Source organism: Eucalyptus grandis, chromosome 1 (genome assembly GCF_016545825.1).
Source record: "Eucalyptus grandis isolate ANBG69807.140 chromosome 1, ASM1654582v1, whole genome shotgun sequence".
NCBI classification, from domain to species: domain Eukaryota; kingdom Viridiplantae; phylum Streptophyta; class Magnoliopsida; order Myrtales; family Myrtaceae; genus Eucalyptus; species Eucalyptus grandis.
In genome coordinates, this window is record NC_052612.1 from 14,546,325 (window position 1) to 14,562,000 (window position 15,676).

General features: G+C 43.3%; 1 long non-coding RNA gene and 1 pseudogene across 3 annotated transcripts; one reads left to right on the top strand and one right to left on the bottom strand.

Annotated features, from left to right (window-relative positions):
* The first annotated feature begins 1,468 nt into the window (after positions 1-1,468).
* Positions 1,469-7,476, top strand: LOC120295639 (annotated as a pseudogene).
* On the bottom strand, positions 2,046-3,264 carry LOC120288940. Of its 3 annotated transcripts, XR_005546853.1 has the most exons (4): positions 3,119-3,264; positions 2,868-2,940; positions 2,599-2,661; positions 2,046-2,233 (listed from the first exon to the last, which is right to left on the bottom strand). It is a non-coding gene; the product is annotated as an uncharacterized LOC120288940 (long non-coding RNA). The 3 variants fall into 3 exon arrangements; XR_005546851.1 differs by lacking the exon at positions 2,046-2,233 and having other exon boundaries at positions 2,273-2,661; XR_005546852.1 differs by lacking the exons at positions 2,046-2,233; positions 3,119-3,264 and adding an exon at positions 3,078-3,111 and having other exon boundaries at positions 2,273-2,661.
* Positions 7,477-15,676: the final 8,200 nt, after the last annotated feature.

The window sequence follows — 15,676 nt, forward strand, 5'->3', positions numbered from 1 at the left end:
CGCTTCAACCCTCCTCTCCAAACCGCCTCTAGTCCCCTATCCACTCCCCCCCTCTCCATTGTCCATCCCCGCTTCGAATTCACCTCAGCTTTCTTTTTTCCTTTTTCTAATATTACCAAAAAAAAGACTCCAATTTTCATCCCCATTTGTTGTATTTTGTTACATGTAATTTATTCAAATCTCAACATGCATTTTAAGGTTGAACCTTACAATTTTGATTCATGGACTAGCGGATTCTTCATTTTATTTTTATCTTTAAATCTTGCTTTTGATGTCTATATAACTTGCAATGTCTACTTGTTATGATGGTCATGTTTGAATGTATGTTCATCTCTCCTCTTGTACTGGGATCACTTCACACATGAGGAAGAGGAAGATCAAGGGATATTTCTGTGCATTCTCCTTGCCGGTGGACAATTCTCCGAGTATTTCATGAGCATGCAGTATCTTGATTTTACTGGCTGTTCCTTAAAAACCTCCATCTTCAAAAGACAACGATCCGACCACCCCTTATTAAAGATGTGGCCTCTCTCTCAGAAATTCACAAATTGGTCCAAACATACTAATACACACGTCATACATTTATGACAATTTTACTTAAATTTAATTTTTGGACATTGTCAAAAATCCCATATTAATACTCGTGTAATGCAGTTATTCTTGAGAAATAAAAATAAATCAAGAAAAGGATTTTGAACGAAAATGTCATTGGTTACATTGAGATTTTACTAGTAAGTTTGGTACTTTATTTGAGATTAAATTTGTCGCTCCAAATTATTGTTTAAGATAAGGTCAACTTCAAATCTTCTTGTTTTTTTTTTTTTTTTTTTTTTGAGAAAACGCTTTCACTTTAAATTCTTTTCTAAAATTTGCCTCAATAAAAATACTTATAAGACAAGATGTTCGATTTTTCTAAAAAAGGGATTTACCATGTATCATATATCATTCGCGATCGACCCAACTGCTCGTAACTTGGCTAGATCCCGCAAGACATGGAACCTTCGCACCACCTCCCACTTAGCGCGTGGAGAGGGCTAGATCCCGCAAGACAAGGAACTTTCGCCCCCACCTCCCACTCATCTTCCTTGCCTCTTTCGCACATGGCCATGAGCTCTTTCGTCTTTGTCAAAAAGCCACACTCTCTCTCTCTCTCTCTCTCTTTCTTAACTTTCCTCCCTCATCACAAAAGCAAAGCACAGGACCTCTCTCATCAATGGAGCGTTCCGCTTGGCCTAAGAGCCTCTCCTCCAGCGACAAGCGCGCGATCTAGGAACTCTGTGGCCAAAATCCCAAGAAGCTCATAGATACCTTCGACGCTCACTCTCAAACTGGCAATGACCCACGCCAGCCCTTGTTTGCGGGAGATCTGATCGTCAGCGTCCTCGGGTCATTCAGCAGCAACACCCAATCCCTATCGAGCAGCTCTGAGTCCTATGAGGTCTCGCAGGTCCCGAGCAATGCCTGTGCCATGTCAGGGGTCTCTAAGGGAAGTGAGAGCGTCAAGACCCCCTTCCGGAGACTCCAGAGGTCTCCGGTGGAGAGCGTTGAGACCTCCGTCCAGAGGTCTCCGGTGGAGAGTGTCGAGACCCCCATCCAGTGGTCTTGGCTATCCATCTCGTGGGAGCTGGTGCAGGCTGCGACAACGATATACGAGGGCAGAGTAGACGTGGCTTCGGAGATCCTGAGGCGCTTGTCTACTGTGCCAAACCCCATGCGTAATTCAGAGCAGAAATTGATGGGATACATGTTGTCTGCGCTTAAATCGCGCGTGAGTCTAGGGGTGAGCAGTTCCCAGTTCCTTACAAGTTCTGCTTGGAACTTGGAACCTACCCTCGGGTACAGGTTCCTTATTTTTTGGAATCGGAATCTACCCGTCAAAACTAAGAACCTGGAACCTACCCTGTCACAGGTTCCAGGGTCAGTTCCAGGTTCCAACAGGTTCCAATAGATTCCTTTTTTTTTTTTTTCCTTTTTAGTCTAAAAAAAATGGAAATGAATGCAGCAATAATAAACAAACTTCTCATTCATCGAAGATAATATACACAAACAGCATTTTAGAAGCAATAATAAACAAATTGAGTGAGCTTGCTATTACGGTAAGGCACATGAGGAAACTCTTTTGGATATACGGATGCATGTAGAAACTTCGAAGTGCTTTTGAAAGTTAAATTGACTTGAGCTGAGCGCAGTAACCAAGTTGTGTGTCTAGGCCCCAAGCATGGATCAAATCATTCTGTTAAGAAAGTTAAGAATGCACACAATGGTGAGTAACCAATCTGCCTCTGTAAAAGGTTAGGCCTAACTGAGTCACCCTATACCATCTATGAGTTTAAAATGTAGTGACTAATAATTATCATCCTCTTAGACACACACAGATTATCAATGAGGCAATTTCCTACTTTATTATTCTGGTCCATAGCAGACAGCATCCAATTCAAAGTCAAATTCAAACTCATACGATAAAGATATCATCTTCCACAACTCAATGCCTACCTATCTAACGTAGAGATCTCTTCTGATTGACATGGCCCCAATATACAAGCAGACACTTTGATGTCCTAGAAAAAGACAAACACCAGACGCAATAAAATGGCACACCTGAATCATATACCATTCACAGCGCCAGGCAACTCTGGAGAAAACTGGAGCCATCATCTCTATCTACTTGTAACAGATTAAATCCACTTAGTTTCTACAGAAGACCATACTAGAAGATCATCAGAAGGAAAAAGAGAATATAGTATCTCAAAAAAAAAAAAAAAAAAAAGACCGACAAGCTTAGCCTGAAAAAACAGACAATCCATCCGACAATATAAAGTACAGCCAACAGATACAAGGCACTTTCAATAGTATATGGTGCAGGGCACCTACCCAGTGCATGGAGGAGCTGTACTGTTGGAACCACAACCTTTACCACGACCACCAGGCTTGTAAGTCCTCCTGTTGACAAAAGAAGAAAGATAGTACTTCAATCCACAAATCAATAACACTCTAAAGTTGCTGACTTTCAACCTAATATTGTCATTGAGTAAGTCAATTGACATTTTCACAAGTTGTCCTTCAATGAACATATTTACATTTCAGATGGTGCTAAATGACTGATTTTCGCCATTCTTACAAATCTCTGGAGAATAGGGACGGATATATGTCCTGAGTGGCAAGCAAGATCGCCGACAAGACCAGACCAACCATGAACGAGGAGATCACTGCCACTATGAGCGAGAACTTTGCCGTTCTTGGATGAGCTGCTCCGAGTTCATTTAACACCCTCACACTGCATGACCAGGGAACCATTTCAGATGCAGAGAGAGATTTTTCTGAGGGCCTACGATTCTAGTACCAACCTTATGGCCAAGAGCCGCCATGGCCCATGAGTGTCCGCCCCAGTATGTTCATGCTGCAACATCAGATACGACGCCTCAAATCAAACATCAAAACCAAGAATTGAATTGCGCCCTCAATCACATTACTCTTATCCAATTACATTTTAACCCTGTTACCAAGTGTAAACAACCAAAAAATGTGTACTAAAGTTACTGAATAGAATCATCTGTGTCATGTTTGTGGGTCCTATATACCCAACCCATAACAAATCCCCGTCTTAAAAAAATGCAGCTTTACCGTTCTCCTTTAATTGAACCAGAAATAGAAGAAGACAATGAATACACGACAAAGAAGAAAGATGAGAGTAAGATATTTCATCTGAACAATGATAGGATGTTTGGTGCTCTACAAAAACGTTGGAGAAAAACGACGAACGACTAATGACGATGGAACCTTGCCAATCAATTGAACCTACAGGTAAAGAGAACAGTGCACATCCTAGAAATAAGTTGCGACTTTTCAGCAGATGAAACCTTATCATGCTTCTCAACTCTTCACTTTTCTTCTGTTCTTTTCTTTTTTGACATAGCAACAAAGAATTCAAAAGAGAAACTGAAGGCTCGTTCATACACTCATGAACATATAATGGTTGAACAAAAAGACAAGAACACCCCAAAACACTCATAAAAATGAACCATTAGAAAGATTCTTAAATACCTCAAAGCAATGCCACCAAACCCACTATTGACGCACAGCTCCTGCAAGGGTTTTTTAATCAATTAAATCACTGACATTTAATAAATAGTTATCTCACAAGACTTCACAAGGTATTAAGCATCATCGTTAAATCATAAGTAATTGTGCAAATAGCAGAGGTTGGGACACACTGAGTGCCATAACTTGACACGGAGGGACACTTAAGTGCCATAACTTTAAAATGGTACACTTAAGTGCCAATATCGGAGTAAAATGGGACACTTAAGTGCCACACCGGCGAAAATCCAGCCAAATGGATGACGTGGCAATTTTCCGGCGAGTTTGGTCCAAAACGGCGTCGTTTTGCACGCTGATGTGGCGGAGAAAACGCAAAACGACGCCGTTTCATGTCTAAGTGTAAATAATAATATATAAATTAATTAAATTAGATTTAAATATTCAAAAAAATTAAAAAAATTTTAAAATTTTAAAAATTAAGAAAATTTAAAAAATTTAAAATTAAGAAAAATTTAAATTTTAAAATTAAAAAGGGGGAGGTCAAACGGGGCTGCTCCCTCACCGCCGCCGCCTCCCGCCGTCGCCGAGAAGGGCCGGCGACGAGAGGGGGGGAGGGTCGACCGCCTCGCCGGCCCGGCCGGGGCCCGCGACCCCGGCCGACCCTCCCACTCCATCGCCAGCCCTTCCCGGCGGTGGCGGGAGGCGGCGAGGGCCCGTGAGCCCTCACTGGATTTGGGCGAGGGCCGCGACCCTCGCCCTATATCTACGCGCGAGCCGCGACCTCGCCCGCCTGATCCGGCGAGGGGTCGCGGCACTCGCCGCCTCCCCGCCGCTGCCGGGGAAGGGCCGGTGAAGGAGTGGGGAGGGTCGGCCGGGGGTTGGCGACCCGGCCGACCCTCCCCCTCCGTCGCCGGCCCTTCCGGCGACGGCGGGAGGCGGCGGCGGCGAGGAGCCACCCCGTTCGACCTCCCCCCTCTTTTTCTCTAAAAAAATCTTAATTTTTAAATTTTCTTAATTTTTCTTAATTTTTAAAATTTTTTAAAATTTTCTTAATTTTTTAATTTTTCTTATTTTTTTAAAATTTTTTGAATATTTTAAATTTGATTTAATTAATTTTTATATTATTATTTACACATAGACAAGAAACGGCGTCGTTTTTGCATTTTCTCCATCACGTCGCATGCAAAACGACGCCGTTTTGGACCAAGGTCGCCGGAAAGTCGCCACATAAGCCATTTGGCCGAATCTTCGCCGGAGTGGCACTTAAGTGTTCCATTTAACTTCAAAACTGGCACTTAAGTGTACCATTTTAAAGTTATGGCACTTAAGTGTCCCTCGGTGCCAAGTTATGGCACTTGGGCTGTACTTCCGCCGCAAATAGCATCTTACCAATTATAATATGTCCAACTAAATCATATACCATTAATGTGGATTTGCAGGGAAAAAAGCACCTATTCGGCATATTGCCTCTATGTCGAGCAATTTTAGTTATTTCTTTATGTTAGTTTTATATCGGTGACTCTAGAAATCAATAGGTGATTGTTCTATAAAATTCTGGCTAGTTCAATCAAAACAAGACAGATAAAATCATAACTCAAGAAACCAATTCTACTTAAGCCTTCAACAACGATTACGAACAATAGAGACATAATAGAAGAGATGAAGAAAGGGGGGGACGTTGACCAGTGAAACTATGAAACGGGACAAAAAAGAATAGAAGACGATGAACAACAGTTACGAACAACAACATCAAGAAGTGGCTTGAGCAGAGGTCACCACTCACCAGTGGCTCGCCAAGTAGAGGTCATCAGTGGCATCGAGGGCGAGCGGCGGTGGTATCAAGCAAAGGTCGGCGAGCGGCGGTGGTATCAAGCAAAGGTCGGAGAGCGACAGTGGCGTCGAGGGCAAGCGGCGAGCCAAAGGTCAGTGGCGGTGCCGTCGAGGGAGAGCGGAGGTGGCCTCGAGCAGGGGTCAGCGAGTGGTGGCATCGAGGGTGAGCGGCGGTGGCATTGAGGGCGAGCGACGGTGGCGTCGAGGGCAAGCTGCGAGCCAGAGGTTAGCGACGGTGCCGTCGAGGGCAAACGGCAAGCCAGAGGTCAGCCGCAGTGCCGTCGAGGGCGAGCAAAGGTGGCCTCGACCCTCGAGCGAGATCGGCGGCGGTGGCGTCAAGGGAGACCGGCGATGGCGTCGAGGGCAACCGGTGGTGGCGTCAAGCAGAGGTGGAGAACAGATGGGTGAAGAGAGAATTGAGTGAAAACTAAAAGTGTCGTGTGGATTCTGTGGAAGAAGTGACAGAATTTATGATTTGGGGGGGTTTTTTGAGCCCTAACCGGACCGGTTCCGGTTCCCAGTGCCGGTTCCGGTTCCGGTTCCTATAAGAACCGGAACTGCCGGTTCCCAGAAAATGGGAACTGGGAACCAGAACCAGTCCCTTTAGAACCGGGAACCATGCTCACCCCTACGTGAGTCCAGTCGATTAGCCCCTTCCCGTGGCGGAGTTGTTCACCGAGGAACATGTGTTGTCGGTTCGATCACTTTACAATCTGTCTCCTTGTTTAGGGCTCGGTTTCCCGACTGCCAATCTCGCGATTTGGAAGGCTGCGTTAGAGCAACCCTCCACTAACAAGCTCCATGTAATTGATTTCAATATTGGTGGGGAAAAACAGTACCACAATCTCCTTCACGCGCTGCCCATAAGTTAGGCGGGCCATCAATCCACCCTCAAGATCACGACGCTCGCAGATAGCTTCAACGGTGAGGAGAGGCTCAAGATGATTGGGGATCAATTCATCTTGGGGATCGATTGAGTGAAGTCGCGGCCAATAGAGGAGTTAGGTTAGTATTCAACATCGTGAGGCAGAAGCTGAGCGTATTGAGCCGCGACTCGCTGGGCTGCGAGCCCGACGAGGTGCTGGCCGTGAACTTGGCGTTCAAGCTGTACAGAATGCCAGACGAGAGCGTGTCCGCGGAGAACACGAGCGACGAGCTCCTTCAGCTTGTGAAGGGTCTAGCGCCGCAGGTGGTGACGCTGGTGGAGCAGGAGATTAACGGGAACACGGCGCCCAACCTGATGCGCGTGGAGGAGACGCTGGCGTACTACGGGGCGCTGCTTGAGTCATTTGAGTATGCAGTGTGGTGGGACAGCTTGGAGCGAGCGAGGGCAGAGGAGTGGCTGAGTCGGAAATTGGGGAATTAGTTGCTTGCGAAGGTAGGGACCGGGTTGAAAGATGCGAGGTGTTCGGGAAGTGGAGGGCCCGCATGGGGATGGCTGGGTTCCAGTTGAAGCCATTAGGTCGACACGTGGCCGACTCATTGACAGCGTCGCTCCACAGTGTGGAGTGGACCTAGGATCCGAGATTCACTTTGACAGAAGAGAATGGCGTGGTTTGCTTCGCTTGGCGCGGCCGAACTCTCTCTGTTGCATCTGCTTGGTGTTAACCAAATTGATATATGTACGTATATGTTATGTGCCATGGATGGCGATGGCGATGGCAATGTGATATGTTAGAAAATTAATCGAGAGAAAGCAAACTGTTTATTGTAATCAAAACAAAAAATTGGAGGTGAGGTATGGATATCTAAATCTCTTTAAGGTGATTAGTTCCTGCCAATGGTGCTCCGCAGATTCACAAACTATACCTTCCAAGATACAACACCTCAAACTTGTTTGGATTAGCACTATGCGAACAAGACTCAATCGAACCGTTCAATTGAACCAGCACACTCAGAGAAATCAGAAGAGTAGAAAAGTATATCAAAGCCTTTTTGGAATCGAGCCGGAAAAATCAAAACCAAAAAAACGTAATGAAGCTCTATGCTCATATCTATTTATAGAGTTTTTAGTTTATGTACATAAGAGATATATGAATTATTGTACATGAACTAAATAGACACATGTATCCACGAAATTCATGAATCAAGAGATATGTGAATCCAAGAAATTCATGTATCCAGAGACACATGAATTCAAGAGATTCGTGAACTAAAAGATATATGAATCTAGGAAATTTATGAATTCAATAGATACGTGAATATAAAAGTTTAGGAAATTCATGAATCCAAAAGAGATACGTGAACAAAAAAGAGGTACATTAATTTATTGATTTTTGTTGATCCATTAACCATAATTATAACCATAATTATAACAATCCTCCACATTAATGAATCAACAAAACATTTTTGACTCGAAGGAATGTGAGCATACCTATTGAAATACACTGCATCAAGATAGGTAGCTTTCGCCTTGAACCTTCTTTTGTGAAAACCTATCGAACTTACTTAACTAGTCGATGGACTAAGCCTTGAATCGCCAGTTGTTTGTGTAAGCCTAGACAATAAACCTCACACAGAGTATTTCCAATTCAAGATTGGTTCTCGGTTGTGTTCATTCTTTTGGCCTTGAACCTCTCGGGATTCATACGTACTTTAGAAAATCTAGCCTTTAAAGATTTTCATAGAGTCAGCCAGATTTACGCATATAGGTGCATTCCTATTAAAGATATCCTACCATATCTTACTTGGATGTTACTTTTTAAGTTATATGAATCATTAAACGCATAGCGTACCCTTAATAATGCTGTAGGAAAGCACTATTGCATCATAGGAATGAGAGACGGTGCTTACACTAGAGTTTCCAAAATTTGCGTTGTCCTATTGAACCTAGACCATGGGATCTCCAATCGCATAGGTTAGGTTTCCACCCTAAAATCTCTTTATTGGGTTAGGCTCTTAAACCCATTCCCCTCGATGCACAGTTTATTTGCTCTTTTGACAAACCTTTGGTCAACAGATCCGCAATATTTTCCTTTGACTTTACAAAGTCTACAAAAAATGATTCTATTTGAGAGCAACTACCTTACAGTACTGTCTCTACGACAAATATGTCTAAACTTACCGTTATAAATCACATTATGCGCCCTTGCAATTGCTGCTTGATTGTCACAGTGTATGCAAATTGCAAGCATAAGTTTTGGTCACACTGGAACTGTCACACCCCAATTCTCAGGCACGCGCACATCCCTTACCTTTGGTCGATTTTAAAATGCGATATCCCAAGATTATGTATCGCCGACCCTTTCATTTTCAATGCACATGCGGAAGCAGTTATAAATTCCCAGACAATAAAACAATGGGATAGAAAAGTATGCCATATTTTTCATACTGAAAATTCACATGCCACACCTTTTTACACGCATCTCATAGTATTCTACAATACTATTTATACGTAAGTCTGATCTAACATCTATTCACATTCAGACAAGGTCTGACAAGACAGGACGGGATCTCAGTCCTCATCCGAGTCATACTCGGGATTATCCTCGGGGTTCTCCTCCTTAGTACTCCTCTTCGGGTTCCTCATCAGGGATCTCCTTGTCAAATTCCTCCTCCATAGGCTCCTCATTTGGGTCTTGAAATGATTATTCAATAACCACTGAGACAACGTCTCAGCAAGTTCTACCCCCTAAGACCCGATTAGTAAACTAATACACCTTAAGGCTGCCTATGCACAACATGAGTCAAAGAACTTACCTTGGCCTCAGATTCCACCTGCATATTAGTATAGATCAAATAGGCATCCAAGCAATCACATCACTGATCAAAGCATCGATCAAATCGATCTAGTCGATTACATGCCAATAAGACCACTCACGGTCATTTCCATTCAATTAATTAATTCACAACATCAAATCAAAACAATGATCAATCGACTTAGTCGATTACATGTCAGTCAGACCATTTCCAGGTCATTCTAGTCATTGCTATACCGTCTCAACTGATAAAACCAATCACCGAGCCACGTGCATTCTCCAAGGCGATATTCATTATCACTGAGCCACGTGCATTCTCCGAGGTGATGGAACCGATCACTGAGCCACATGTCTCTTCCAAAATACCATGCTTAACTCACTGGACTCACGTGCATTCTCCAAGGCGATGCATCAAGTCACCGAGCCACGTGCCCTTTAAAATGACATTCTGAATCAGCGAGCCCACGTGCATTCTCCAAGGCGATGCATCAAGTCACCGAGCCCACGTGTCTCTTCAAGATGCCAAATGTACTCATTCAGACCACGTGCATTCTCCGAGGTAATGCATCAAATTACCGAGCCCACGTGTCTCTTTCAAGATGCCACACTTAATCACCGAGCCCACGTGCATTCTGCCAGGTGATAGGCCAACTCACCGAGCCACGTGTTTTTCTCCAAGGTGATATATAACCTATCATGAATCCACTATACACATGACCGAATTCCTAGATGACATGTCTAGGCATCGGGTCAACATACATCTTACACACTCACTTTCATTTCCATAATTTCCAGTATGATCAGCAATCTACCACAATACATTTGTCACTGGCAACCGATACTCAATTATTCACCAGTCAATTACTCAAATTAATTCAATTTAGGAATAATCCCTAAAAATCCACAATTAAATTAATTCAGCACGACGTAGAACTCAATTAAATAAACGGACTGCACCACGACAATTAGCACGAAATTCCGATCACCGACCATCACGGTTGAATTTCCAGAAAATAATTAATTAAATAATGAATTTCGAAAATTAAATAAATAAGTACAATAAATTCAATTTAGCACAATATAAAGCTCAATTAAATAAACAGGTTGTGCCACTATCATCAACTTAAAATCCTGGTCACTGGCCATCCTAGTTGAATTTTCGGAAAATAAATAATTAAATAATTAATTTCGAAAATTAATATTTAATTCCTAAAAATACCATTTAGGCCAGAATCGCCTAATTAACACCGATAAGGGTCGGGAAAAATCCCATAAAGCATCCAATAAATATTATAGGTAATTCTCTATCTAAGTACACTAACCACCTAACTAATATGCAATGCAATTAATTAATAATCGCTAATCAATTCTAGTTTAATCACATAATTGCGCTTAATTAACACTAATCAACCTTTAAGTATAATTAGAAAACTAAGAATGTATTAGTGAGTAAAACTCACTTGGCAAAGCGAAGATCGGAACACCGCGAGGATGACGCAACGGCGGCCGAACTTGGGCTCATGATGCCACCCGTGGGCTTGGACTTGGCTACGGACTGGGCTGAACTACTAAATTTACTGGGCTTCAAAGCTGGGTTGAACTTCAAATGGGCTGAAGACTGCTAGATTGGGCCGACTGAAATTAATGGGTTGAAGCCGAAGTGCACTTGGGCTCGCTGAACTCAAGATGGGTGAAGCTACGGGCTGCAAATGGCCCAACCGCTCGGGGCCGAATTGATGCAGCTTCAAGTGGGCTAAATTGCTAAATCTTTGGACCGAAGTTGCTGAACTTCATGGGCTGGCTTGCTTGAAGTTTTGGGCCGGGCGAAGGAGCAGCAAAGGCCGTCGTTGGGCCTCGACAATTGAAGACCGATTGGAGTCTTCGAGCAGCTGGATGCTGGCCGCGTGGAGCTGAGGGCTGCCAATTGTGGTGGTCTTCGATGCTAGTTTGTTGACCGTGAAGTGGCTGCAGTCTCGGTGGATGAAGGCACACGCGGCAGATGATGGCAAAAGCGGCCGCTCGGTGGATTTGCTGGGTCAACAAACCGCCTAAGAAGATGCAAGGTTGACTAAAGCTTCGATGGACCTCGACACCGTGACAGCTTGGAGTGAAGATCGAAGGAAGTGGACGGCTGCTGGCGGTGGAATGGGCTGCACGAAGTGGAAGCAAGCTGGAGGAGAAGTCAGTGAAGCTGAGGTAAACGTGGACTGCTTGAAGAGGGTGAATTCGGCAAGGATGTACGCTGATGGAGCACGCGGCAGGTGGCCGAAGTTACTGGTTGAGGCCGTGTGGTGATGAGGCTACTTCGGTTGATACGGTGGCAGTGACGTTGGCAAACCGAAGCAGAGATGGAGAGGATTCGGTGGTCAAAAATGCAACTTCGGTGGATTTTATGGCTAGTTTGTTGACCAAGAGCTGGCGGCGTGAAAAGGAATCATGGTTGAAGCACGCTCGGTTCGTGAGCTGCAGTCTCGCGGGTTGAAGAAGAGAGTAACTAGAGAAATTGGTGGGCGTGGTGGTGAAAGCTTGAGGGGGATGAGTCTGCACATGAAGAAGAGAGTAGGATGGCTCGAGGGAAGGAAAATGAAAAGATCGGCAGAAGCAGGTGGAGAAAAAGCATGCGTCCGAGAGAGGAAAGAGAGGAGAGAGGGGACAAAAAGTCAAGCCCTCATCCCCATAATCATCAAGCCTTAGCCATCCCATTTATTGCTTTTCCCCCATTTCTTTCCAACCTTAATATTCACAAATAAACCAAATTGAAGCCCAAAATTGCTGCCTTTGCCTAAATCCGAATTTCACCAATATTAACTTCAATTCCTTACTCAAATCTCCAAATCGAGGTCCAATTTCAATGAAAGAAAATACCGAACAATTTTCTGCAAGCCCCTGACACTCAAAGACTTGGCTCGGAAGTCCCAATTTCCTTTAATTGAGCCCGTCCAAATTTTCGCTAATTTTCCGCGACATCCGAATCCATTTTCCGTAAAAATCTCAAAATCTCCAAAAAAAATTCTGAGACTGAGTCGACGATCCTAGAATAGCTCGTGACACCACAAAATCTTCAATTTCTGAAATCGGACTCAATTGACGGTTAATTTCACTCCGACGCGCTTTTAGCGTGACCTGGGCTACTGGGTAGTTTTCATAACTTTTTAAGACAAATGACGTGTGGTCGATTTTCTTTGAACCACGATGAACCAACTCGACCCATTGGCGACTCTCCATTGTCGTGAAAATCTTGAGGATTCAAATACGGACACAGGAGGTACCAAAACGACAGTAAAATCAAATTAGCACCAGTCGACGAGAGTTTTCCAATTTAGTGGAATCACCCACGATCGGTCATTCATCTTAGTTGAACCGACCTATATCTTATCTTAATTCGATTTTTAGCTGTGCCGTAATGACTTCTAAAGATGAGCACGGTTGAGAAATCGATTCCTGATCGAATTCTCAAGTCTATATGCCTTAAAGTCCTTAATAGCTTACCCAGCTAGTCTAGTTATCTCGTGAGTGGCCAACTCAGAGAAAAACACTATCGTCGCGTCAATTAAATGCCCAATTTATCTAATCAAAATCCGAACCCGAAAATCTGGATGTCACAGGAACATCTTCTAAAAAATGTCGAAGCCACATTGGAACATCTTCTATTAGAGTTAGTTTAGAGGATTTCCATGACACTGCGGCACCTCCTAGCATGAACACATATATGCTAGTCGATTTCGATTCTTTAGTATCTAAAATCCAGTTGGCATCACAATAACCTTCCAAAACAACTGAATATTTGCCATATTGTAGAACATAGTCTTTTGTCCTTTTCAAATATCCTAATACTCTCATTAGAGCATTCTGGTGCTCGTGACTTGGGTTACTGGTATATCTACTCAGTTTGCTTACTGAGTATACAATATCAAGTCTAGTGCAATTCACGATATACATGATGCTACCGATTACTTGAGAGTATTCCAGCTGTCTGACACTATTTCCAATGTTCTTTCTTAAAGTTAGGTGTGGAAGAAAATGATTGTTTACATCTTTAATGCTGAATCCTTTAAATCTCTCAATTACATTTTCAATGTAATGAGATTGTGTTAAACATAAGCCATCATAATTCCTTAGAATTTTGATGCCGAGTATAACATCCGCCACACCTAAATCTTTCATCTCAAATTTCTTCTTGAGATGTTCTTGGTAATTCTGATGACCTCAATGTTATCTCTAAGAATTAGTAAGTCATCAACATATAGACAAATAAGTACATATCCAACTGTTGTGGATTTAGTGTACACACATTTGTCACACTCATTGATTCTATACCCATTTTGAATCATTATCTAGTCAAATTTCTCATGCCATTGCTTAGGGAGCTTATTTAAGTCCATATAATGATTTGACAAGTCTACACTGTGACATCCTGAAATTCGACCCTATTTCGATAATATGAAATGTGCATTTCGTTGACGTGCCTATGGTCCTTTTTCTCTGAGCTGATCACTCACGAGTTAGCTAACCTATTGGGTGAAGCCGTTAAGGGATATAACCGCGGTAAAATCCCTAAAAGCTACCTAATTTGTTGGATTGGACTAAAATCGCGTCCGGTCAATTTTAATCATGAAATTTAATTCGGTCTCGGGAAATCGAATATTCGAGTGTGTCACAATTCATTTTTAGGACCGTCTCATCGTCTATCAATTTATTGCCGAGTCTGAAATTTCAAGAAAGAAATTATCGGAGGAAGAATTGAAGACCAAAAGAAAATAGAAAGAAAAAGGAAAAGAGAAAAGGAAAATTGAAATAAGTAAATATGTATTTTCCTTTCCTTTTTCTCTCTCTTTCCTCTCATTTTTTCTCTCTTTTCTTTCTCTCTCCTCTCTCCTCTCCCCTCCCCTCGTGCGAATCCCTTCCCCAGCCGACCGCCCCTTTTGCTATCTTCCACTTTGCTTTAGTTTATTTTATTCTTTGTTTTGACCGGTCAAATCTCTCTCTCTCTCTCTCTCTCTCTCTCTCTCTCTCTCTCTCTCTCTCTCTCTCTCTCTCTCTCTCTCTCTCTCTCTACTTTCTCTTTCTTCTTCTTCTTCTTCCTTCCTTCGCGCGTCCGAGCGTGCGAACCCAAGCCAAGAGCGAGAAGAAGAGCCGACGATCGCAGCTCGCCGAGAGCCGTCGCATCGCCGCCCGCGACAGCCGCTCGCCGCCATGCACCGCCCGCCCTCTCCTCCGCCCAGGCATCCCTTCCCCATGCGAGACAGCTCTACTCCGCCTCTGTCCAGCTCGATCCGGCCACCTCCGGCCACCGCCTACCTCCGTCCAGCCACCTCGCAGCTCCCCGGCGTCCCCCTCACCCTCCGCCGGCTTCCCCTCGCCGCCCTAGCCGCCGGACGAGCTTCGTCTAGCCAAGAACAGTGGCTGGAAAAATGGGTTTCCAGCACTGTTCAAGGCCGTTTTGGGCCGTTTCCGGGCCCCGAACCCGAGCCGTGCTTTGGAGTTTGTTGTTCCTCGCGTCGCCGCCGTCGGATTGATCCGATTTGCGCGCGATTTGGTGAGTAATCTCACTAATCTTGGATTAGTTGGCTAATTATGCTTAAGGTTGGTTTAGATTTAATTAATTATGTTTAGGTTGTTAGATTAGATTAAATTAGCAATTATTAGCCAATTGTGATGCGAATTAGATAAATTGAATGTGTAATTAGCAAGTAGACATTGTCTACTATTTATTGGAAGTGCCTCGGGATTTTTCCCGACCCTTAGTGGGCTCCAATTAGGCTTTTCGGGCCTAAGTGGATTTTTTAGTATTTAAATATTAATTTTCGGAATTAAATTAAATAATTATTTATTTTTCCGAAAATTCAACTGAGATGGTCTGGAACCGGAAAATTATGCTGATGACCGTGGTGAAGTCCGTTTATTTAATCGGGCTTTATTTTGAGCTAAATTGAATTTTTAATATTAATTATTTAATTTTCGAAATTAATAAATTAATTAATTATTTTTCGGAAATTAAGATTTTGATGGCTGACGATCGAAATCTCGTGCTGATCGTCGTGGCGTAGTCCGTTTATTTATTTGAGCTCTACGTTGCATGGAATTAAATAAATTGTGATATTTTGGGGATT